Genomic DNA, 23536 nt, shown 5'->3' with positions numbered 1-23536 from the left:
AAGGCAGCACCTGTAGGCTTGTGTCTTTGTGCAGGCCTGATCTGTGAGTTGCCAAATACTTTATGTGAGTTACTGAGTCCGCTCAGCCCCTTGATGCTTCTTCTGCTCCTTCCTCCCTCCGTCCTCTGCTGGGTGCACAGCAAGGAGTGGAGCTTCTGCAAACATGAGCCAGAGATATCAGTTATACGAAGAGTATCTCAACATGGCAGCTCCTGGTACTTCCCAGGGTGTGAGTGAAAGCATCTTCAGAGGGAATTTGTGATGTCAACCCATAAATCTGCCTCTTTCCCATCTTCAGATGAACGCAGAGAATCAGTTTCCGATAACATCTCCAAATTGCTGGGAGCAATTTTGCAGCTTGTGTTAATTGCAATCTTCTGTTGAATGCCTCTGAGCTCTTAATAACTTTGTAATTAAAGTGCAATTAACAAATTAGCTTGTATATATCAAATGGAATGCTAATGTTGTTAATGAGGAGATAATTAGCTGGTGTCATGGAGAGACTCATGGGGCACCTTCAAGATTCAGAACCCTTTTGGCTCACATAGGAGGTTAATGGAGTTTGCTGTGAATGAATGAATGAATGAATGAATGAATTGTCCTTTGATGACATACAGTGGAGCAGTCGAAGATATCCAGGTAACTGATGACTCCACAGCCCAAAAACAGAGGTTTCTCATCCAGTCATTTTCTAGGCAGCTGGCCAGTGTTTTACAAAGGTTTTCTATACCACAACTGGAACACTCATTAAAATACACGGCTGGGCTTTGAGAAGGGCTTAACAGGTGATGAAACCACTCAGCACCATCCAGGCCTGGAGGCAGCGTTCCCACTCCAAAAAAGCCCTGTGCAGCTTGTGCATGTTTCACGCCAGCATCACGGGATGAGATGCAAACCCCAGGCCACCTCTGCCTGCCCTTTCAGTGCCAGACACAGGTTCCCACTCCAGACGCCGTCACACTTTGTGGCTGTACTGTGGCAGTCTGGCAAAAGTGTTCATATTTGTTAAAACCGACTACAGCAGTCAATCCCAAAGGGAAATTAGGTATGGGCTGTTCCCTCATATACCTGGGAAAGCACAAACAAGCTTTGGCAGAAAAGGGTGTGAAGTCAGAGGAAGGACAGAAACGCTCCATCAGGGTTTCTGACTCATCAGTAAGAAATTTTGCCTGCTGTGGCAGTATCAGGTGAAGGGAACTGCAGAGGAGCTGTGGGGCTATAGCTGAGGGGGATACAGGAGAGGTCAGTGGATAATGTGGTAGGATCTGAAGTTGCCCATATAACACACATGCCTGCCTGGGCAGAGCATGATGCTTTTGCAGCTTCTGCTCTGTGATCTCAATTTTGCTATTAGTTGCTGAACCCTGAGGGTTGGACCCATCAGGTCTAAACGCTTTCTCCATGGCAGCGGGTGAGGATGGAGGCCCAGGCTACAGGGTGTGGGTGGCCCCTCACAGTTAGACGGTCCTAGAAGTAATGGCAAAGAGATGTGAGGCCCTGTAACTGGTTTTCTGGCATTTCTGCATCTCCTTTTGGGTTACTTTCCATTCAGACAGACCACTGATCTTCCTCAGTCCTCCCCAGCGCTCACACAGCACCACTGTTAGCTGCAAAATGCTCCGTTGAAAGGCTTGCTTGAAGAAAAAGCTCTGAGCTCTCCTAGCCTCCGGTTTGCAGGCAGGAACTGAGACTCAAGGGGGCTGCCAGTAAAATACTGGGGTCCCAGGGATACAGCTTACCTTGGGGTGCTGCACGCAGTGCTGTGCTCAGCCAGATCTGGGCTCGTCCAGGGGCCCTGCTGACTTTCCACATTAGGACCCCTCAGTGCACGCGGGGCCGTGGGTGCTGTGCTGGGACAGGCGTGCTCTGCACTGAAATGACCTCCCTGCAGTTCGTCTCTCCCAGTCCAGCTCTCCAGCCTGGATGTGGCCTGGAAACAGGAGATCTCATTCTCAAGGAATTTACTCCTGTTATTTGGCCTTAATTTTCCTTTGCTCAATTTCATCTCATTACCCACAGTTACACCCTGCCGGGCCATGTGGCAGCACTATAACAGGTATTTAAAATGTTACAGAGTGAGCCAATTGCTGCATTTAAAATCCATTCCATACCACTACATAATATATTTTCAATGTGCTCACATTTGTCACTTTACATTGGGACTGAAATGAGACTGGCCAATTGCATGGGAATTTTCTTTGCAGTTGCAGTCAGACGGGTGCCGTGCCCCCCACCCTGCACTACCCACATGTGTCCTGGGGCTGCAGGTCTGGCTGGCCTCCTGCACACTCTGCCAGTCCCACTGGGCCAGAGCCACAGCTCCGGGAGCTCCTCTGGCCACCCCCCCATCTCTGCCAAAACACATGAAGCTGGGTCTGCAGCTACTGCAACCATTTGAGTTCAGGATCTTGTTTGTATGATTGCTGACGCTGGGATGTGTTGGGACAAACACTTTTGATTTCATCCCAGGGTTAAAATTAAATGTACTTTCTGCTTGATAGTACTGCAAGCGCTGTCTTTTTCTATTTCCCATTACCTTGTTCTATTTATTTATATGGCAATAACTCTGTGTTGGGAACTATCAGGGGGGAAAATCACAGATGAGAAATGTAAGGAGAAATAGCAGGAGGAAGAAAGTAGCCAAAACTAGACCTTTTCTCCACAAATCTGGAGAAGGACCTGCTGCCATGTGAAGAGGCGGGTGGAGGGCATAAGTAAGGTTGGAGGATGGGGACTGCTGTTCCTACTGAAGCAGAGGCTGCAATTTCTGCCCTTGGGGCTGGCTCCAGCCCAGCAGAAGCATCACCCAGTGCTTGTCCTGCTCAGCAGCAGCCTGGTCCCCCAGGGACACCAGCAGCAGCATAGCTGGGCTCATCTCCCCTCATCCATCTCCCCAGGGTCTTCTTGCTTGTGATGAAATCTGCCCTGTACACAGTCAAACTGCTTTCCAGTTGCACTGAAGATCATAATTCCCTTCCCCATGCCTAAAATGATGTGACCTGACTGAGAAAACCCCACTGTTGCTGCAGGCAGAAGGACCTGGAGGGAAGTTACATCAGTGCAATGATGCAGCCCCCATAGTTCTGCTCATAGCAGGGTGACTTTCAGATATCTTTACATCACTTTTGTGTAAAAAACTAGGCCTGTGTTCACATATCACACAGGCCAATAAGCAACTGCTGGAGAAGAAAGAAACTGCTTGTGGTCTGAAGCCTCAGTTCAATCTCAATTACTTTAAATTAATTATGTGCCCCATGCTTTCCTGAGTAGTGATGCTTTCCTGAAACACGGTCTTAGGTCAGCCATAATATCCTGCAGATAAACATTTTCCCCCCTCCTTGGATCTACGAAGAGAGGTAGCTTTGGACAACATATTTATAGACAGACTCTGAGCTATAAATTGGACATTTCTGCCACATGCATTCCCTTAAGGGCCCGTAAGACTATACACATCAGCTAAGTAATATTTTACTGGGATTTTCTTTAACGACTTCAAGAGTGCTTATTCTTTCCCTCAACTAACGTTGCATGAATAACGTAATTCTACAATTAATCCTGAATTACTCATACAGTGGACTCCATTTTCCTTTGCATTCAGGACAAGTTTTTAAAAGTTATTGCTTTCCCCCTCCTTTCTCTTTTTTTAAAGACTTCTTTAATCAGACCAAATGGGGCTTAAAAGTACTGGAAATATCTGTTTTTCTTTCATTCTCTGCCTGTTCAAAATCAAGCTAATGACAAAGGACAAGAAAAGTGCTTTGCATTCACAAACTGAGAAAAGGGACATGAGGGAGAAGGACTCTTTTGCACGTTGCTGATGCTTACTTGAGGACAGGAATTTTTGAGGAATTGTGTTGGATTGCTGTGGAGAGGCAAAGGTGGTTTCTTTACATGTTAGAACTATGTTTTGTGATTGGTCTCCACAAGAGTGATCATTTTAGGGTGAGTTTATAATAAATTGGAAGCTGAGTGGATGCTTGAAACAAATTCTGAAAAGAGAATGAGGTGGACTTAAGGAAATACAGTGACCCCAGACGTGGTTAATGGTAAGGACCCAACACCAGCCAGGTGCTAACAAGTGCCAGCTCCCAAAATGCACTCAGCATACACAAAGCCAGGCAGGGACAGCCCAAAGCTGGAGCTCCAACATTTCCAGATGTTCCTGGGGCTTTTTGACCCCTCTCTGCACTCTGGTATTAAATGTTTGATCTGCTAATTGCCAGGAAAAATTGGGAATACCTGAAATCTCAATACTGTCAGCTGCCAGCATTTCTTGCAGACAACTTTGTGCTCTCTTCATCATGATACTATGTGAAAACACCCAGATGGGGGTAGGCTGCTGGGGAGGTATTGCAGGTTATTGACCATGGTATGTGGTCACCTGTGGGCTATGGATCTCGGGGAGGAGATCCTACTGCAGGGAATCCTAGGGAGTGGTGTCATTTGGCTGAAAAGAAGGGGATAGCAGTTGGTTAAACCTGTTAGAGAGAAGAGAACTGATCCTTGTTTCCTACTGAGTAAGGTAATTCCTTTGCTTTCATCTTTTTTTCACAAGAATTTGAAGGATTCACCTTTAGCAGTATGTGTTTGGGTCCGTGAATTTACCTGGCTAGGGGGCTGGTTATGAAATATGGAGATAGATTTGTATGTCACTGCTGAATTTTCTAAATAGCTTTTTCAAGGCAAGAAGAGTAGATGTGGCAACAAAAAGTTGATGGACTAAAAAAATAAAAACATTTTATTTTGAAAATGCTGAAAAAAGGTACTTATTTATTTATGGGAAGCTGGGGAGAGGTGGGGACAGTACTGAAACAATTTGATGTAAAAACTGTGATCCAGGTTTGTACGCAGCTGCCCCATGAGCTGTGCCTTTCCCTGCCTGGGTGATGGGATGAAGGTGCACACCCAAGCACAGGGATGTTCACGGCGTCCCTGGAAGCAAACCTGTGATCTCAGGACTATGCTCCAACACCGTCCCACAGGGAGTGTCTGGGCTGGGAAGCTGGCAGTGCTCTCTCTGCACATCAGTGTTTTGCTGGCTGACACCAGTTGTTCACGCTACACTCCATATATCTGCATTAGCTCAAACCTCCCGGCTGTAGAGTCAGCTAATCCTTTGGGAAGTGTGTAGGGCTAAACTCCTCTGTGTTTTTTTCTGTTTAGTCTAGACTATTAGACTCAGTGGCGCGGCGACTTCATGGATTGGTGATAGATTTACTGGAGTTAGGATATGGCAAACAGTGGGTATTTATGCACGTGTGCTGACGCACCCACAGCCCCCAGTGAGCGTATTTCAGGCATGGCTGCTGAGCCCTCTGCAAACTGCTGTCTTACCTTTATTGGCCCTCTCCCTGCAAAGGCATGAAATGGCTTTTTTAGGAGGCTGAGGCATGGGACCTTTTTAGAGCAAGTCTATTTTCCACTCTTTGGGAGCTGGTGAGAACTGGGAGAAGGTTTCTGGGTGTCCTTTCCATGGCCCCTGGGCTGTGCAGCAGTGGACTTGGAGAGGCCAAGGTTCACCAGCTAGACCCTTCCACTGCTAAAGGACCTGTCTTTCTGCTTTCTCCAGGAAATGCTTACTGCTCCTTAAAGACCCAAGTTGTGGGGTTTGGGTAGGGAGAGGCTCTGTTTTTCAGCCAATGCACTGCAATGACAAAGAAATGGCACTTGTACTGTCTTAGTTTTTGTTTCCATCCGTAGCATCTGCTAAGACACTTAAGAGCCCAGTTGCGTTGCCACAAACAAATGGGACATATCCAGCTGTGTTCTCATTCCTCAGCAGAAAGTTGCAGGAGAGGTAATATTAACTGACTTTCAGCTGACTAAAAAAGCAGCATTAAGCTCCAACTGTGGCATCTCAAGGAGGTCCCTAAATACCAAGGGATATGGGAACTCCAGCTTGAACATCGCTCTTGTAGCTCTTCTGAGCTACTCAGGTCTTCTCTCCCTGTTGGTTTTCCTTGCTCTTTGCTTGGCACCTGCACACAAGCTGGGTTTGACCGCAGCTGGGCTTTCCTGCATGAGACAGATCTTCCCTTTCTCACATGGCAGTACCCAAGTCCCACACATCAGTCGTGCGATGTGTGTTTCATCCCCCAGGATCCAGGATGCCTTGCTCAGAGTTGTACGTCAACATCAGCCCTTGGAGCCAGTCATGGTGTGATCGGGGTGGCACTGCTGTCCCTCTACAGCAATGAGATGGATGCTCTACCACCATATTTCGTGTTGGCCTAGAAGCTGTCCAGTCTGTTTACCAGAATCAAATCATAATGGGTAACATGGAGGAAAGAGATGATGTCCCTTATTATAGGGTCCAAAAGCTTCCAGTGACCTGGGAAATAAAGTTTATAACATACAGTACTCATCTGAGTGTTTGCCTCTCTGTGGAAAGGCCAGTATGTTCCCCACACACACTGACACCAATTCATTCATTTAATCATAGCATTGTTGGCTGAAATACACTTAAAGGGAATAAATTTATATCTTGACAAGAATAACACACAGCATCCGCTGCTCTTCCTGAACTACATCCAGATTGCCCAGTGAGCATTTAGATGGACCAGTAATTACGCCTTGACTTAAAATAAATTTTTCTGTTTCCATAAATGACTTAGAAATGTAAACATCTCCCCTCCCTAAGGTATTAGGGTTTCTTTGTCTTTTTTTTTTTTTTTTTCCACATTCAGTCCCTTGTCTGCTGTTTCAGGTTTAGCACATTATGTTCTGCAGTCACTTTGTTCTGTGCAGCCTTTGTTTTGCTCCCTGTTCTTCCTCCAGGCAATCCCTGTTTTATTTACAGGGCATCTCCTGTACATTACACACCCACGCTGCTTCCTGCTTGCAGACACGTTCTACAGAGGGACCTTCTAAAGCACCGCAATTATTCTGTCATGCATAGTTCCCCTCTTGCCACCCTGGAGCTGTTACAGCTCCAACAAAAAAAAAAAAAAAAAAAACAAACCAAACCCAACAAAATCAATAGCAACTAGAAAGGAAAAGTCTTGAGTGTATATATAAAAAGAAAAAAAAAATCACCATGGGAGATAAACATGGAAACACATATTCTTCCTTTCCCCCCCTCTGCTAATGAGAGCAGGATAGAAAAGGACTAATCCAGAAACATCCTGGTAAGAAAGCATAGGCACAATCTATTTTCCAAGTGTCCTTCTTCATTGGCATGAAGCTGAAGATGTTCCTGGTTTACCCCTATGTAACTAAGAGGAGAATCTGGCCTTTTAGCTATTATTTTCAGCCAGGTGGGAAACCCCAGGAGGTGCCATGGGAAGGGTAGAACAAGGGTCTCTCCTTTCTGAACCCACTGCCTCTGTGGTCATCTCATTCCAGGCTGCCTTTTGCTGTTCCACATCCAGTACCTGTGTGTTGCCCAGCTCCTTTTACATCTCTGCACCAATGCAGATTCTGATGACACTTTCCTGATTTATGGTGGTGCAAGAGGCTAGCTTGAATTTTTAAGCAGACCTTTAATACAGTGCAACCACAGCCTTAACTCTGCCTCCCATGTTCCCTCACAAATCCACCAATATTTCTTAATGGATTTTGATTCAGATAATGCAAAAGCCTCTAAGGGTTCAGGCTGTTGCAGACACAAGCTGCCCCTTGCTTGATGGCTTTCTACCCATCTCAGGAATTTGGAGACCACCTTCTCACACATAAGTTACGAGCCCACAGCATCCAGCCTCTATCACCCAAGGAAAATACCAGTCTGTGCTCCCAGCAGGGATCAAGCAGGTGAAGCAGCGGTGGATACTCCAGTGATGCACCCAGACCCATTCCCTGAGTTTCTACCTGTGGTGCTTTTCTCCACCAAACCCGCTGTAGGTGCCCAGAAAACACCAGGAGCAGCTGCTCAGGGTGCATCCCACCCAATGACATCAGGGGTGGTGGTCTGGGAATGGTCCGGAGGTGGGACTCACTGGTACAGACAGGACTGGTTGCCCTATAATTCCTGAAAAGCAACTGGTAGCCTTGAAGCAAGAAGGCAGCCAGGTACCTGCAGAAGCCATCTCTCAGCAGCCTGGAAAACATATGGTTGATCCTCTTGTTGAATTGCTGGGGTTTTTCAGCTTTCCTGGAAAGCCACCAAATCTTCATTGAATTCAGTCCTTCTAGCACATCTCTCTAGGTGGACAAACTCTGGCATAGGAATGGCAACACTGAGTAGAAATAAGTGGCAAAAATTAGTCCCTTCACAGTGGATGCATCTTTCTTTATTTTTAAAGGAACCTCAAAATTAGGTCTTTGTAAACATGTTCAGCTGAGTCCTAATTTAAGAACAACTGAGCAAGGTCCTATCAAACCCCCTGATTTTAGAAAAGAACCTCAGGAAAGATGTGACCTGCCCTGTTAGGTGCTGTCTCCTTGAGTGGCAGCTCTCTTGGTTGCTTGCCCAAGTTCACCCATCACACACACATCATCGTGTTTAGAGTCCTGTATCTCTATTAAATGATAATCATAGTTTAGGATAAGGAAGACTTTAGGCATCACCAGGCCAGGTGGGATTAGTTAAACACCATCCTTTTGTGCCTATTGAGGTTCATGAAGGCAGGCAGCCCTTGCAGGCTGTCTCCTTGTCTCCTGCATAACAAATTTTGGCTCTGTTTAGGTTTTCAGGACCAGCCCTTTGTTCTCCAGCAAAAGGAGCACCCAGACCCACCAGTTCCCTCCCCAGCACCTTAGCAGCAGGTTCACACTACATGTCTCCTGAAGTTGCTGGCTCCCCATCCCCCTTTTCCCTTCCCCCACCTTCGCCAGCTCCACTTCTCACATCCCGAGTTCATCAGTTTAAATCGCATCTTGGTGTAAATTGATTTCATTCCAGCCTCTGCTTCCACCTCTGCCTTGCCTTTAAATTGTATCTAGTCTTAAATCAATCTTATTCCAGCCCTCAGCTGCTGTGCTCTTAATTCTTCCACTTCAATTGCAACTGTTCTTAAAGGGCCCAGCTCAGAGAGATGGTTTTCTCTCTCAGCCTCTGTTGCCTTCTTGTTTCATTTACGTCACCTCTGATATTAAGCAGGGACATCTTCCCCCTCCTCCCAGCCCTCACATATTCCCTGTTAAACCAGTTAATATTTCCCCTTTGCAGCTCATCTGGTTTTAAACCAATTGGAATTTTTATTCATCTCCGTAATATTCTAAATTATTCTTTACTTTCAGGCCTCTTCTGAACTTCCTTCTTCTTCGTCTGTGTTTCAGTCTATGGTGGCAGTAGTAAGTAATGATTTCAGAAACATGATATGACAGTTACTGGTTCTCAGTTTGCAGGGCAGGAGGACAAGACCTGTCTGTCCCAGCAGAGCTGATGGGGCGGGAAAGAAATGCTATGGGACTGCCGGAGAGGAGAAAGGAAGAACCTCTTCTCATGTTCTCTGTCTCATTATAAAGTGATTTATGTAGCTGCAAACAGATTTGGGAGGCCAGTGATGCAAATAGATGCCTTTTGGGATTTGCAAGAGTCTGACTTGAAAATGGCCTTAGTGTTTTCAACAGCTGCCTCACCAAAGCTGACTATGAAGGGACTGAGCATTGCTGATGATCAGAGAGCTGAAAGCAAAAAGGTACCAAAACCCTATTGGTTTTTCAGTGATGCCTGAGATGACAGAAGAGCCATGTGTTTTGAAGCAGGTCCCTGCTGGCTACTAAACAGGAAGCATCCATGGACACTGGAGACAGCAATGTGCCCAAATCCCAGAGCCTTTCAGTGGTCATCAGGTACCTACATGGTACAGTTGCCTCTGTAAACCTCCCTCCAGTTGTCTTTGTTTTGAAATTACATTCAGGAACCTAAAGTTGCCCAAAGAGCTTCCTTAAAACTGCCAAGGACCTAAATCAGAGAGGGATCATTATTTGTCAACAGCCCTCACAGACCCTGACTTCATTTATGCGTGGGTGTATACAGACATATTTTTAGGAAAGAAGGAAGTAAAATACCCCTTGGTTCTTTTCTGTTTGATGTCCATGAAGGTAGCATCTGGACACGGCCATTCTCCAGGTCCCCCGTGTCAGGGCCTGCTCGCTAACATTGTCACACTGGGTGTGAATGGGCTGGTCTCCACCACCAGAGTCATCCTTGAACATGGTCACCAGCTACGAGCTAGAGAGGGGTCACCATTCACCCCATGCACAGAGATGGCTCTTGGTAATGGCATTCAGCAGCTCCTGGCTCAAGGCTTTGAAAGGTGACCTGAGGGGTCAAAGCTTTGATGTCCCATGTCCTGGAAGAAACGTTGACTCTTCTCCAAGACATAATTTATTATTTTCCTTTAAGAAGAGCCCATTATGTTTTGAGGTTGTCCCTTACTGGCTGTGGGAACTGAGTGGAGTTGTGAGACATTACTGTCCTCTGAACCCTCCATCACAGCAGAGAAGATGCAAGCAAGGTGATGCCTGCATTTGCCGTCCATGGAAGAAAGCTGCCAGTCTCAAAGTAATGGATGGAGTTTAGAAGTAGAAGCATCATGAATCAGATGTGGTTAGGGAAGCTGTTTGGGTGATCTGAGTGGTTATGCCCTGATTCATGTGTTGGTTGGTTGTAAAGTGCCTGAAACTTTTTTTTTTTCTCTGATGGAAAGTTCTGACTAAGAAACTAAGATTATTCCTGGAAATTGAGTAGGGTTTAGGCTTTTAGCTTTCTCCACACTGCCCCCCTCCCCATCCCACACCCCCCTCTCCCCATAAAAGATGACTGGAAACAGAACAGCTAATAAACAAAATGTTTGCCTGAAATGTTTTAGACCTAGTTCTCAGTAAATTTTGTCCTGGTTTTGACTGTCAAAAATGAAAACACATCTTCTGTGATAGTTCAGATCTTTTAATTCTGAAGGATGTCTGTTCCTGCCAGCTTTAAGTAGCAGTGCTGTCCAGTGGGACACATACATGATTGCTCTGCATACGGATGGCACAGTGAAGCTAACAGAGGACAGTTGTGGAAAACTGATCCAGCTTCTTCATTATCATTAGATTGCAATTAATGAAGGCTTTTCTTGGTAGATCCCATTTGTTAGTCACTTTTCTAGCAGGAATAGTATTGCTGGTTTAGCTTTGATGCTACCAGGTACTTCTGAAGAACATGGACTGTATTCCAGGTCCTCAGGGGTCTGTGTAGGTATCCTGGGCTTTATGGCTGTCAGGAAAACTCACAGAGCCTCTGGATATTTCAGTCAATGCAAGCTTGCTTTGAGAAAGGAGTGAGTCCAAAGATGAAGGAAAAGGAAGGGCCAAATTCAGTCTTTCCACCTTCAAGCCATGGGCAGTTCATGCAAAACCAGGTTAATGTGAACCATTGCCTTGGGACCTTGTGTCAATTCCTTGAATTCTCCAAAAAAATCCTTATTTCCTTCAATGTGCTTTGGATCAGGTGCGCGCTGACTCACCCAGAGGAGCTGCTGATCTCAAATGCTCCAGGGTGAATGCAATTGGTTCCCTCTGCTTTCTCCCTTAGGAAGGTAAAAGGTGCAGTTGCTATGTTAATGAGCAGAACTGGTGAATTTTTTGGCAGGAACAAGACAATTAGAGTAGTCTGTGGCAGAACAGCAGTAAGTATTCCCAGACCCACAGAGGTGCTCTAATTGAATCTTCACTGAGTCCCTACATCCCAAAGGATCTGGACATGGTAATGCTGCACAATGGGTCTGGCTCTAAAGGATTTCATTATTTAATAGAAAAATAATGCCCATCAGACATCTGGTGGAGAAGTTTTGGCCTCTTTATCTATGTCTAAAATCAGTATATACATGATGATGTTGATGGATTCAGAAGCCAGAAAGACCTAATGGTAAATGCCATTCATTTCTGCTAATGAAATCCCACCCTAGTAATTAAGGTTACCAGATTAAGTATGTAGTATTCCTTTGTGATGATTTATGGTGTACACACTGATTTACATCAGCCAAGGGTTGTGCCCAGCTTGGGTCTTTTTGGACTCATTGATTCACAAATGTTGTAGATACCCAGCAGTGACTGGAGAAATAAACTCTTGACTTTCTAACTCGGCCAACTTGTCACAGGTGCAATGAGGCAGCATGGCTGGTCCTGGCTGACGTGAGCAGGTCTGTGTCTAGAGCTAGAAGCCCTGCTGCAGGTCATGCAGGAAGGTGACAGCACTTTCCATGGAGGAGAAGGTTAGATATTAAGTGCTGTGTTCATCAAACTATAACGTCACTGGTGATGTTTGACCATTCCCAGAAATATGTAACACCATGTGCAAACCTCACAAGGCAGTGCTCTTTGGAAGGGCAGCATCCCTCCTGTTGGTATGTTCAGTATCACTGTGATTGTTGTCCCCTGTTGAGTGGCATCATGCACCTTAGAGCTAAAAGCAGAAATTAAAGATGCTGGGGAGATGTGGTGGTACAGCTCAGATCGTCTGTGGCTTGGTGCCAGGAAGGCTGCTAATGTGCATACAGCAGTAAGGTGCACTGGTATCTCCAGTCCTCCATCTGACAGTTGTGTGGTGTTGGGAGGTAACCTTTATTGTTTGTAGTTTATGGCTAGAATGTGACTCTTTTCTTAGAGCCGAGGCACAGAAGGCTGGGGAGAGCTTTGGGGAGAGTGTTCCTGCCTGCTGCCCCACCTCAGGCTGCTCACAGCAGACAGGGACATCACCACCTGATAGGGAGCACGTGGCTACCTTGGGGATTCCCTGGGGTCCAAGCTCTGACAGAGATGCTGGAAAGGGTTTCGGTCTGCTTGCCCCCTTTCAGGTAATTTGCCCCATGGAGAAAAAAAAAGAGCCAAGTACAAAAAAGTTGTAGCCAACCTAGTCAAGATTTAGGATCAAAGTAACATTACAGAATGTAAGAACTGCAATTCTGCTAATTCTTTCTTTGCATTTTGAACAAGCATGTCCCAATGAATCCCTTAGCCCACAGAAAATTGACACTTCTAAAGGGGGGAAAATCAGGAGGGAGGAAGACATGAGACAAGGTAGGTAGAATTTTAGTGAAACAAAATGCAGCCCAATGTCAGGCTTTGAGCCAGTCACCCAAGCTGTCAGCCCAAGCTACGAAAGCAAAACAAAGCAACAAAGGAGAATTCAAAGTTCCGAGAAGCAAGTTATAGCAAATAGGTTATTGTCATAGGCATTTTTGCTGGGATTTACACATGTGGTTAGCATCAGCTGGCTAGACGGCCTCATACCACAGAATGCTCTCTCTCTCGGGCTTTGATCTTGAAGTCAACTGCATGCATCCCCCTACCCCCCATGGCTCCCCTGCTGCAGTGAGGGATGAGCCCTGTGCTGGGACAGGGGATGCCAGCTCCATAAAACATGTTGTCTAGGGCTGAAGATCTGGGCATAAACCTTGAAAAATTAGTGACACATAAGAAGAAGGAGTGATGGAGGAAGTTCTGTTGTCGAAATGTTCATCAGTCTTCTATGATTTTTTTATTTTATTTTATTTTATGGGAATTTCAGGAACTCTGCTCCATTAGAGGTTGTCTGCACTTAATTTTCTTCTCTGTTGGGTTAGGACGCCATGGTATATCAGCTCACACCATGAAGAGCTGAGCCATCCTTGTGTGAACCAGGAGTTCAATATACAGGATGCTTTTCTCCTCTAGTACCTGTATGGAGTAACTGGGAATGAGAGGAGCTGGAAAAGGAGCTTGTATCCATCACAGTGATTTTGGATACCTCTGGCTCTGTCATCTCAGGCTGGAGGTGGATTCACTTTTGCCTCTCTGTTGATGGCCCGTTGGGAGCCAACATCCCATATAATCCTCTCTCCTGAACTTCAGGCTCAGTGAAGTGATTTCTCCACACTCTGTCCTGCCCTGCAGGGGATGGGAGCAGAAAAAAAAACATGGAAAGGAATGAGAGGGAACGTTGTGTGAGCATGGGAAGTGGTGCCAGTTAGGGCATTCAGTGTCTATATGGTCAATAAATATCGTTAGCTGTAGCTGGACAAGGCCGCAAAATTTGTCTTGCACTGATTGATTTTTGCTTCTTTGCTGAAGACAGGATCCTTGCCCAAGGAGTTGGACAGCCCTCATCTAGAGTCTGTTGGATAGAAGCCCTTTCTGTTTGGTTTCCAGCAAGTTTTTCTGTCCCCTAGCCAAATCCTGGGTCTTAGATTGAAAAAAAAAAACAAAAAACAGTAAAATAGAAGTCTTCTGTATCCTCTGTGTCTTAGATGCAGGCAGACTGATCTGCTACATTACAGTTCATATGTTTGGCTGTTTTTTGCTTTTTGTTTTTTTGTTTTGGTTTTGTTTTTTCCAGGGGTGGAGGGTAGGTGTATGGAGGGAAGCATGGCAGTGCCCCAGGAATTTCAGACAGAAAGCACTATCCTTTCCCCCAGGATTTCTGGAAGCCACTGGCAATGATAATCTCCCTTGTAATAAATATGAGAGGTGGGAGGCCTAGAGACGGAGAGTTTTTCTGTTGTGTGAGAATAAGCGGGTAGGCAGAAGAAAGACGCTAGCAATGCCCCTATGAGGAGGAAGGTGGCAGAGGCTCAGTCCTTATTAGACACCAGAAACTTCACAGGGAAACTCGTCCTTGGGGACACAAGTCAGGTTTAACTGGTTTCTCCACTGGGGGAGCTGCTCCTTTGTATCACATACATAATTACATTTACTCTGACAGGGAAAAATGTCTCTCAGATGAATTATTCTGTTGCAGCAATGCTCAGGGCTGTTGTTACCCTGAACCCAGACCATTTTCCAGTTAATCTCCCACTCAATGGGAACTGTTTCACTAGCATAGAGCAAACCCTGCATTTCAAGGGCAGCACTGGGCCTCGGAGAAAGGACTTGCCCAGAAATTTGAAGAAGTGCTGGACCCTTGCAGGTTGGAGAAGGATCATCTGGGTTGCACATAGTGAGGTGCTTTGGAAGCCTGTCTTGTAGCTGTGCCTTGGTTTCTCCATCCTGATGATGTGTGAAAAGCAGATCAGCTCTGCAAAATGTTGTGATAGTAGTGCAAATGCTTTAAAAATCCATCAGTGAAACAGAGAATATCAGTTTAAGGACCAGTTGTGTTGCTGCATTACAGACACACCAGTGTTCAGGCAGAACACAGAAGGCATATGGAAGCCCTGGCTCAGGTTTAGGCCAGAGGATCAGGTCCCCACTGGCACCTGACAGGGCTGGTTACTGTGTGATTGGGTGTTTTTTGGGTGCCACAGCTGTGCAGCCAGCCACTGATCTGCAGAGCAACCCAAAACTCCCGGCAGCCTCCTGTCTGCAGCCCCTGTGACGTGGAGTGCCGGAGTTATTCTTGTCTTCGTGATGGATGGATGTGGTATTTGCTGTCTGGATAACCCTCTCTGATCATCATTTCCTTGCTCTCCTGGATGCTGCTCTATTTTTTCCAGCATGAAAGGTGATCAGATAGAGAATGTGAATGTTGTGTTGGGCAAGAAGAGATGATGAATGGGATGTGTAGCTGAAGGGTGGTCAGAGCTTGACCTTCTTGTGGGATAGCAAATGTTTTTTCCATTTTTCCTGAGTATCTGCTGGGACACATAGGAATCCCTTGGTCTTGTGGTGCAGTGAGATCTGACTGCTGGAATAAATGATGGGCAGAAAAGTGATGGTGGTGGGGTGGCACAGTTTTATCCAGCTTGCTTCTGGCATCTTGGACACCCAGCTGGGTTTTCCTTCAGCCTTACAGATGCAGCTATGAAAGCAATGTGACTACTTTTATATTGCAGTAAAATGAGGATAATGATAAGTACTGTCCCTGTTGAAATTCTTAGAAAATTTACCCGTGACTGCATAGGGGCTGAGAAGTTAAATGAAATGCCTCCCTGAATAGCTATTCCTGCCTCTGTGCACTACATTCAGCTGATGCAGTAATTATTGAGTGAGACTAAAAATTGCAGAAAGGGGTAATGTAATCTTGTGCTGTTACATTTTTTTATCATTTAACATATGCCTGTTTTCTATGACTGGTTATCTGTAGGAATAGGGCAGAAGGTGGATTAGCACTCATATAAAGGGATGTTTCCTGCATTCTGAGTAATACCTTTTTATGGAGATGGGCTTTTTGTTATGAAATGCCCATTCTGTACAGTAATCCTTCTAAAGCAAGACCCTTTTAGAGGTACAGTATGGAGAAAAGGATTGTACATAACAAATGATATCATGGTTACCAGCCACACAGATAAATTAGTGAATTTTGTCCTGTTGGTACAGGCAGGCTGTCTGAAAGTGTCTTTGAAGGTAGCCTGGTTCTGATTTATAATCAGGTTTCCTAGAGAACAAATAAAAGCTAAATGGGAACGACGGAAATTACTCAAGGGAGAATCCAAGCTGGAAAATCAGCTTTCACACTCCTGCTCCACCACCCTCGAAGCCAAACTCACTAACATCTTTCAATGACTTCAGGGCTGAACAACATTGCCCCACTGGTTCTTTTTATACAAATAATTACCCATGACCCATCTAGAGCTGCATGAATCCAGGGATACCAGAGTGTTTTGCAAATATTGATGAATGAAATGCAATTGTTCCTTGATCCCGAACAGTGGGTAGCCATTCCACCAATTCCATGGTCATTTTGAAATCCCCGCCTTGTTGCTGTTAGGGTTGGGTGGGAGATGGCTTTTTCCCTCCACACACAAGGATTTCCAGGAGTTTGAAAAAGACTCTGGTTCCAAATGGGCACGTTTCAGATCCTGAAACTTGAAAACTACCTCATCAAAATAAACTTTCCAAGCCTATTTTTTTCATAACTGTTTGCTGTAGAAATGCCTGAGGTGTCTGAGACTAAGTTGGGTTGAGTGAAGCACCCTGCAATTTGAAAATGTCAAAACAGTCCTTTTCTTAAACATTGCCTGGCTTGTTGCAACCAGCCCAGTCTAGCAAAATTTGCACTTGTGATGATGAATGAGCATTTTGGGGACGGGAAAAGGTGCAGCTCAGGTCATCGGAAAGTGTTTGATCAGCTCTAGTTTGCTCCATCAGAGCCGTTGGCTTTGCAGAATGGTGAAGTGAGAGAGATGTCCCAGCTCCTCCTTCCCTGAAAAACAAGCAGAGCAACAATCCTGGGCTGTATTCTCTGCCTGCTCAAGTAAAATATCTCTTTGCTGTTGAAGTTGTGATTGGCCAAAGTACACACCACTGATCTGAGTATTTACCTGCCATGGGAGCAATGTCAGGCCAATATAGACAATTGAAAAATCCCACGGTCTGGCCAGTGGCTGGGCTGCCAGGCTTATACCTGGACACAGAAAATGGTAAATGCATGCTGGTGTAGGGGTGTCTTGTCCTCATCCCTGTGCCATGTGGGACCGTGTTGTTGTTTGATTATACGGCACTTCTTGGCAGAGGAGCAAAATTGATTGTTCTTCTTTGTAGCTCTGTAACAGTACATAATTGTGAGGTGCTGAGCAAATACATGGATTTTTAAACTGTATTAGGTTAACTACCAGCTCAGCCTCCTAGTAAAATTGAGCTCAGTTTGGCCCCATCTGCATCTGCCCTTCAGGTCAGAGGCAGCCTAGAGCCAGTCCTGAAGAACCTCTTGCCTAGGAGACAGTTGTGTTTCCAAGGAAAGAACAGTGGCTGTAGATTTTTTAAGAGGAAAGAGGTATGTCTGTTGCCCCTAGGATAAACCCACAACTTTTAATGCTGGGAATTCAGAGCAGAAATCCAGAAGTCTTTGGGCAATGCTCAAGCCTGTCAGTAGGGACTGCTCAGCCTGAGGAATAGGAAGACTGAGGCCCACAACCATCTCCTCACCACTGGGAGTCCTTTACCACCCCAGCTCTCATTCTACATCACTTCAACTCCAGCGTGGTTACAGGACAAAAGACCTTTCTTCAACATCTGGGAGCAATTAGAGAAAAATCCATACCTTTTCTCATGTCAATAAATGCAGTGGGGAAAAGGAACAGTAGGAAATGGAGCAAGGAAAGGTAGACCACAGGTCTACCTCTACCCTCCAGCAAACACAGAACAGATAATGCTAAACAAAACTATTTTATAATAGGACATAACGTATTTGATCCAAAGTCACAGTACTTCTGCTTTTTGGACAGCTGTTTCTCTTGCAATTATTTTTCTATGTCAATGATTTTTTGGTCTGTGGGGTTCAGCCACCTCTCCCATGCACGTGCCAGACTCACATTAACTGTCCAGGAAGTTGTGCATGTGCATTGAGAGGAGAACAGATCCCCTTTCTATTTTCAGGAAGAGTTTGTGTGTGATTTATGAGCCTGGAGAATGAGCATGGAATACTGGAGTGCCAAATTAAGGCATGCCCAGTAAATGAAAAGACAAGGTGAAATCCAGAAGCCTTCAGAATTAATTACTGGAACAACAGCCAACGCAAAGTGATGTGAGCTCACGGTAGCTGATCCAGCCAGCTTCAGGTGCAAAGGTATATTTGTTCATGGCTCAGGGTTTTCATCTCAGTGCTGACAGGGTGATAATTCAGTCCTATAAAGCAGCAAATTATCACTGCCTTCTTAGCATTAATTTCCCTCCCCAACAGACACCATCAAAAAATGAATGCTTTCTTCTCAAGGCCTTGGTGCGGAGAATTTCCCATGGCAGGCTATGAGTTACAACTCTATCTCCAAAGACATACTGTAAATAACACGTCAGGATCTTAATTCATTAAATAAATCCAATAGCTTACCCAATCCCTAACACACAAGTATCTTCAACGCTTCTTCTAAAAAGGGTGTCAGTGCTTTCCTCCTTTTTGAGGCATATACTGAGTGCATTGCATAGGCAGATATAATTATCTGTATCTCCCCACATATATAAAGCAAAGCGTGTATGTGCAAGCATCTGAAGCACACACAGGGCTGTGGGGAGGGTGCTGGAGTATATGTGGTCCAGACCTGATATTTTCTGTCACTCCAGGAGAGCCCCTGTCACCACAGCTCCATTAATAAGTACAATTTCTCACGCCGAGTGGTTGCCTGAGGGCCTGTTGCTAAATGCACAGATCAAACCGGAGATGATCGTGCACTGACACAGGCCCTCCGATGCCTTGTGAAGTTGAGATGACTCTCTTCAAGCTCGTTCTTTTTGGAGAGAGCGAGAGTATTACCAAATATTGCTGTATCTGTCCCTCTTTCTTTCTATTTGGGCACCTTCATACTTAAACCAGTCTGCTGTACACAGGTATTTTTGTGCATATGAGGTCTCCCCCCTCTTGCACCGTGCAATAATTCATGCTTGTCCAAAGCCATGATGAAACCCGTCCCTGGGTGTACTGGAGCGAGGGGGATGTTCAGGCTGGGCATCATTTCATCCTGGATTTGGAGGGAGCTTGCTCCTGTCTCGGAGCTGAGCTTGGGACCAGGGCAGCCGTGGCCCTTGGGGCCAGCAGAGCTTCCCCAGTCCCTTTGGGCCTCCTCGGGGACGGTGTCCCCATGGGGCTCAGTTTCTGCCTTGACTCCAGCTGTTCGGTTTTAGGGAGGTGCCTTCCGTTGACAGTGGTATCTGGGAAGTTTATCCCTCTGCTCTGAGGCCACTTCAGATTTTCTATGTGCCCTTGGACGAGAAACACCCAGAAACCGCAGGAGGTCTCATCCTCCGGCTGTGTGGGAACACTGCAAGGTGGCAACAGGCTTGTGTGCGCATGAGAGAGGGTTTTGAAAAATTTAATTTTACAAGAAAATGCTGAACTGCTAGTGAATATGATAATTAATCCTGAAAGATCTGCTAGAGTCCTGTGGTGGTTTTGCTTCTGCTTTAATTCATGCTGAAAGGGGGAAATTTTGCAAGGATTGTTTTCCTTTCTAGAAAAAGAATATCCCCACTTTGTCTTTTCCTTTTTGATTAACGTAAAGGAGCAAAAGAAAATTAACTTGTTATTGGACCTATTTAGTGGATGTTTCACCATGGAGCACATTTTGATTGCTGCGTATTATCCTGCTGTATGAGAGAACAGCAGCGGAGATTGCAGGGTTTCCTGATTTACTGCTATTTTGGGCATTCCCTGTTTGATAGGACCTCCAATTTTTTTTTTTTTTTTTTTTTAAGGCTGGTGGGGGAAGGGATAGCAAGGAAAGAAAAGATCTCAGTCAGAAAGAGGCTTTGTATTCCTGGTTTTCCTGGTCTGGATTCAAGTGACATTTTCTGCTGAATCCATTACCATTAGTCCATACAAGCGACACACCAGATCCCTTTGTCCTTCAAAGGCTGGAGCAGCTCTCCCCTTTTGCATGGGGAGGGGTGCTGCAGTGCCGAGCCAAGCCACATCCCATCCCCGATAAACTTTATAATTAGCTTCCCTAATAAAGCACTTAATCTGAATACATGCTTTTACTAATTGCAACAGGAAGTTTTGTCGAAGCAGTTTACCTACTGCTGCGCCCAGCGCTCCCCACGGGCCCTGGGAACCGATACCCACCAGCTCTACATCCCCACCAGAGCCCAGGGCTTCAATTAGCCCCGGCAATTCAGAACAAAAACAATTCTCTATTTTCTCATTAAAAGATGAAAGAGGAGATCCTTCTTCCCTCCCCCACTCCACCCCCCCCCCCCCAATTTTTTTTTCTTAAACACCAAGTGATAATTTTGCACTGCGAAGAAGCTGCTCCTCTTTCATGGCCCCTGATTAGGAAAGACAATGGGATTAGTTCAAACCCAGTTGAGAGGCCTTGGTGACTCCTTTGCTGGCTAAATTGCGGACGAGGGTGGATAATGGGAGATTGATTAGGGTTAATAGACTTATTTTTACAGGTCACGCCGCACAGCACTCTGGGTTGTGGTGCTCCAACACATATTATTGCAAGCCATAAATCAAGTGGCTTGGAGGGACTTCAGGGCTCCCTCCTTCCGAATTGTTAGTGAACAATTGACTTTTGTCTCCCTGTTGCTAGTGCTACCGCTTCTGCCCCCCGTCTTTTGGCAGGGCCTGATCCTGGGGGGGGCTCAGCACCTCCCCCGCAATGGCCAAGCACCTTGCAGAGCTGCGGAGAGGAGCCTGGTGCTTGGCCATGTTAAGCACCCCACAGGATCTGGCCCCAAAAGGGCTCAATTTGGACAGATGGGGGAGTGGGGGGGTAGGGAAGAGGGGCTGAGCTTTTTAAAAGTGCATTTTGTGAGCTTCATGCTTGGGGATGAATGGGACCCTTAAAACCAGCTCTGTGGGACTCCCAGGTTTGTTTTCTCTCATTTCTAAGGCTACTGAGTGTGTTCCAGCAGCTGGAACAACTGCGCAGGGCTGTCAGTCCTGCTTGGGCTCCATCAAAACGCCTCCAGCCGGGAGGTTTCCAAAGCAGCAGAGGGGGAAGGAGTGGCAAGGAGGGCAATGAATTCCCACAAGGTTTTCAGGCTGTTTTGGCTCCGATGTCTAGATGTGACCAGAGACAGTACATGAAAAGTCAACACTGCTTGTAACCCAATGGGAACTCCACTTAAGTTTCAATGCCAGGTCAATGTTAAGCAGGGTTATTTGTATATATTGGATATTGCACATGTATAATTTTAATTTAGAGAAGCCCAAAAGGAATGTTTTCTAACAGGTGGGGAAGGTAGGAAAAACTTGTTCTGTGAAATGCATAGCAGGGTTTCTTTCAGCAGAGTAAGGCTCTGCTCTGTCTTATACCAGGAGAAATCTCTGCTGCCTTGCTGGAGCTTTATGCTTTTGCAAAATGTGAGCTATTCTGGGTTTATATTGTTGTACCTTGATCCCAAATGGGAGATCTCATTTTCTGCAATGGGCACTAGCTCAAAGTACATTATATTATTCCACTGCAATTCATGCTACAACAAACTGCAATAAAAATTCCCTCCGACAGCATGCCACGGTGTTACAAGTGATTGCTGCCATAAGCCATATCATTAAGTGCCAGGACAGTGGTAAGTACTAGAGCTAGCTGGAGATTTTTCCACTGGAATAATTACCTAAAGAAAAGTGTCCTGTTTGCAAAATCAAAATTTTCCATGGGGAAATGCGCACTTCTGCTATTTTCCTCCCTCTCTGCCTTTTTCTGCTTCTCACACAAGCACTGTCACATCAGAAATTTTCAATTATTGTTTTCCTGAGAAAACAGATGGGTTTTATTTGCCTTCAGAAAACTCTGCACCTATGCATGGAAATGTTATACAGCATGACCCTTCACAGTGTCTCACAGCACGTAATGCCACAGCACGTGGGATGCTGCGGGCAATGCCCCTTTACTTCAGGCAGGCACCGCTGCTCCCAGGGCACTCTCAGAACAGGACACACCAGTGCAGTTACTGGTAACGGTCACAGCTCTGTGGCCCCTGGAGCACACACAAACCAGAAAATCATCTGGTGGTCCTGCTCAGTCTGACAGCAAGGTGCCTCATTCAGGGTGGCAGACAGCAAAAGCAATAGGTACTTTCCAGAGAAAACGCTGACATGATCACTAGGTGTTTCTGGCTGGAGATTTAATAGAGCGAAGAGTTTTAACTCCTTAGCATTTCTAAAGGGCTGACAGTGTGAATGTGCTACGTGAGAACTGCTCTGTGCTGATCTGGTCTTTTCTATCCTGCTTTTCCAGGCTTTCTTTGCTTTCTGCACCTTGCAGTGCACATGCTAATTGAAGTTTCATGGAGATATTTTTTTGGCCATGTGAGGATATGTGGAGGCTTTGTGAAAATTAACTTCTCCAAAGAGGATATAGGATTAATTTTAGCATGGATCAGGTGTCATGCACTTGCACGGATTCGAAAACAAAAGCAGGCAGAAATAGATGTAAGTGCAGTAACCAGCTGGTGTATGGAGATGTGCTAACCTGCTATTGTGGGATCTTTGCTGTCACTGTAATCATAACAAATGTATTACTAGCTTGTAGCACCTTTTGTCCAAAGATGATACTTTGCCAAAAAAAAAAACATAATTGCCTTGGAATACTCCAGGGAGTTGTGTCTCTATATAATTTATGTTTGCATTTGTGAATCTGAGTCACAAAGCAGTTAAATGATGTTCCTGGGATCATCTAGTTGATCAGTAGCAAAGGTGTTTGCAGTTCAAAGCTCCTTCACTCCCTGGATGTGTCTGGCCACATCAAGGGCTTCAGTGCAGACAGATGAGTGTAAAGAAATTCAAAATCCCATTACTAAAATAAGGCACAGTTTGCCTCATAAAAATGTTGGTTGTCTTGCCAAAGGTATTTGCCACTTCACACTTTGCAACATCAAATGTATCAGTCCTGAGAACGTGCAAATGTCTGTCCTGCAGAAACTGCTCAAAGGCATGTAAATACAACACACAGAGCAAAATGAGATCTTAATCCCAGTATTGCACCATGCATTGGGAAATGCCGGGATGATCCGTGGGAGGAACAAATTGAATTCTGATTGCAGAGTTCCTGCAGCCTGCCCCAGGCCGGGTAAACTGCTGTATTTTCTGCAGCAGGGATTGCAGCGTGGAGGGCATAGCCTGAGTTTGACTAACAAGGTGCTCACTTATGGATGGGGTAATTTAAAGCAGCTTTTTTTTTGTGGGTTTCCCTCCCCTCTCTTGGACAGATACTTTAACTGCTCTACCACCATGCACTCCCCAGCACCCGTTCAAATACAGAGCCACCTAAGAATATACCTCTTCACAAGCACTCCTGATGAGTCTCACATTTCC

The sequence above is a fragment of the Tyto alba genome, unplaced genomic scaffold (genome assembly GCF_018691265.1).
Source record: "Tyto alba isolate M040663 unplaced genomic scaffold, T.alba_DEE_v4.0 Super-Scaffold_39, whole genome shotgun sequence".
Lineage (NCBI taxonomy): Eukaryota > Metazoa > Chordata > Aves > Strigiformes > Tytonidae > Tyto > Tyto alba.
The sequence above is the reverse complement of the archived record's forward strand: the minus strand, read 5'-3'. Positions refer to the sequence as shown.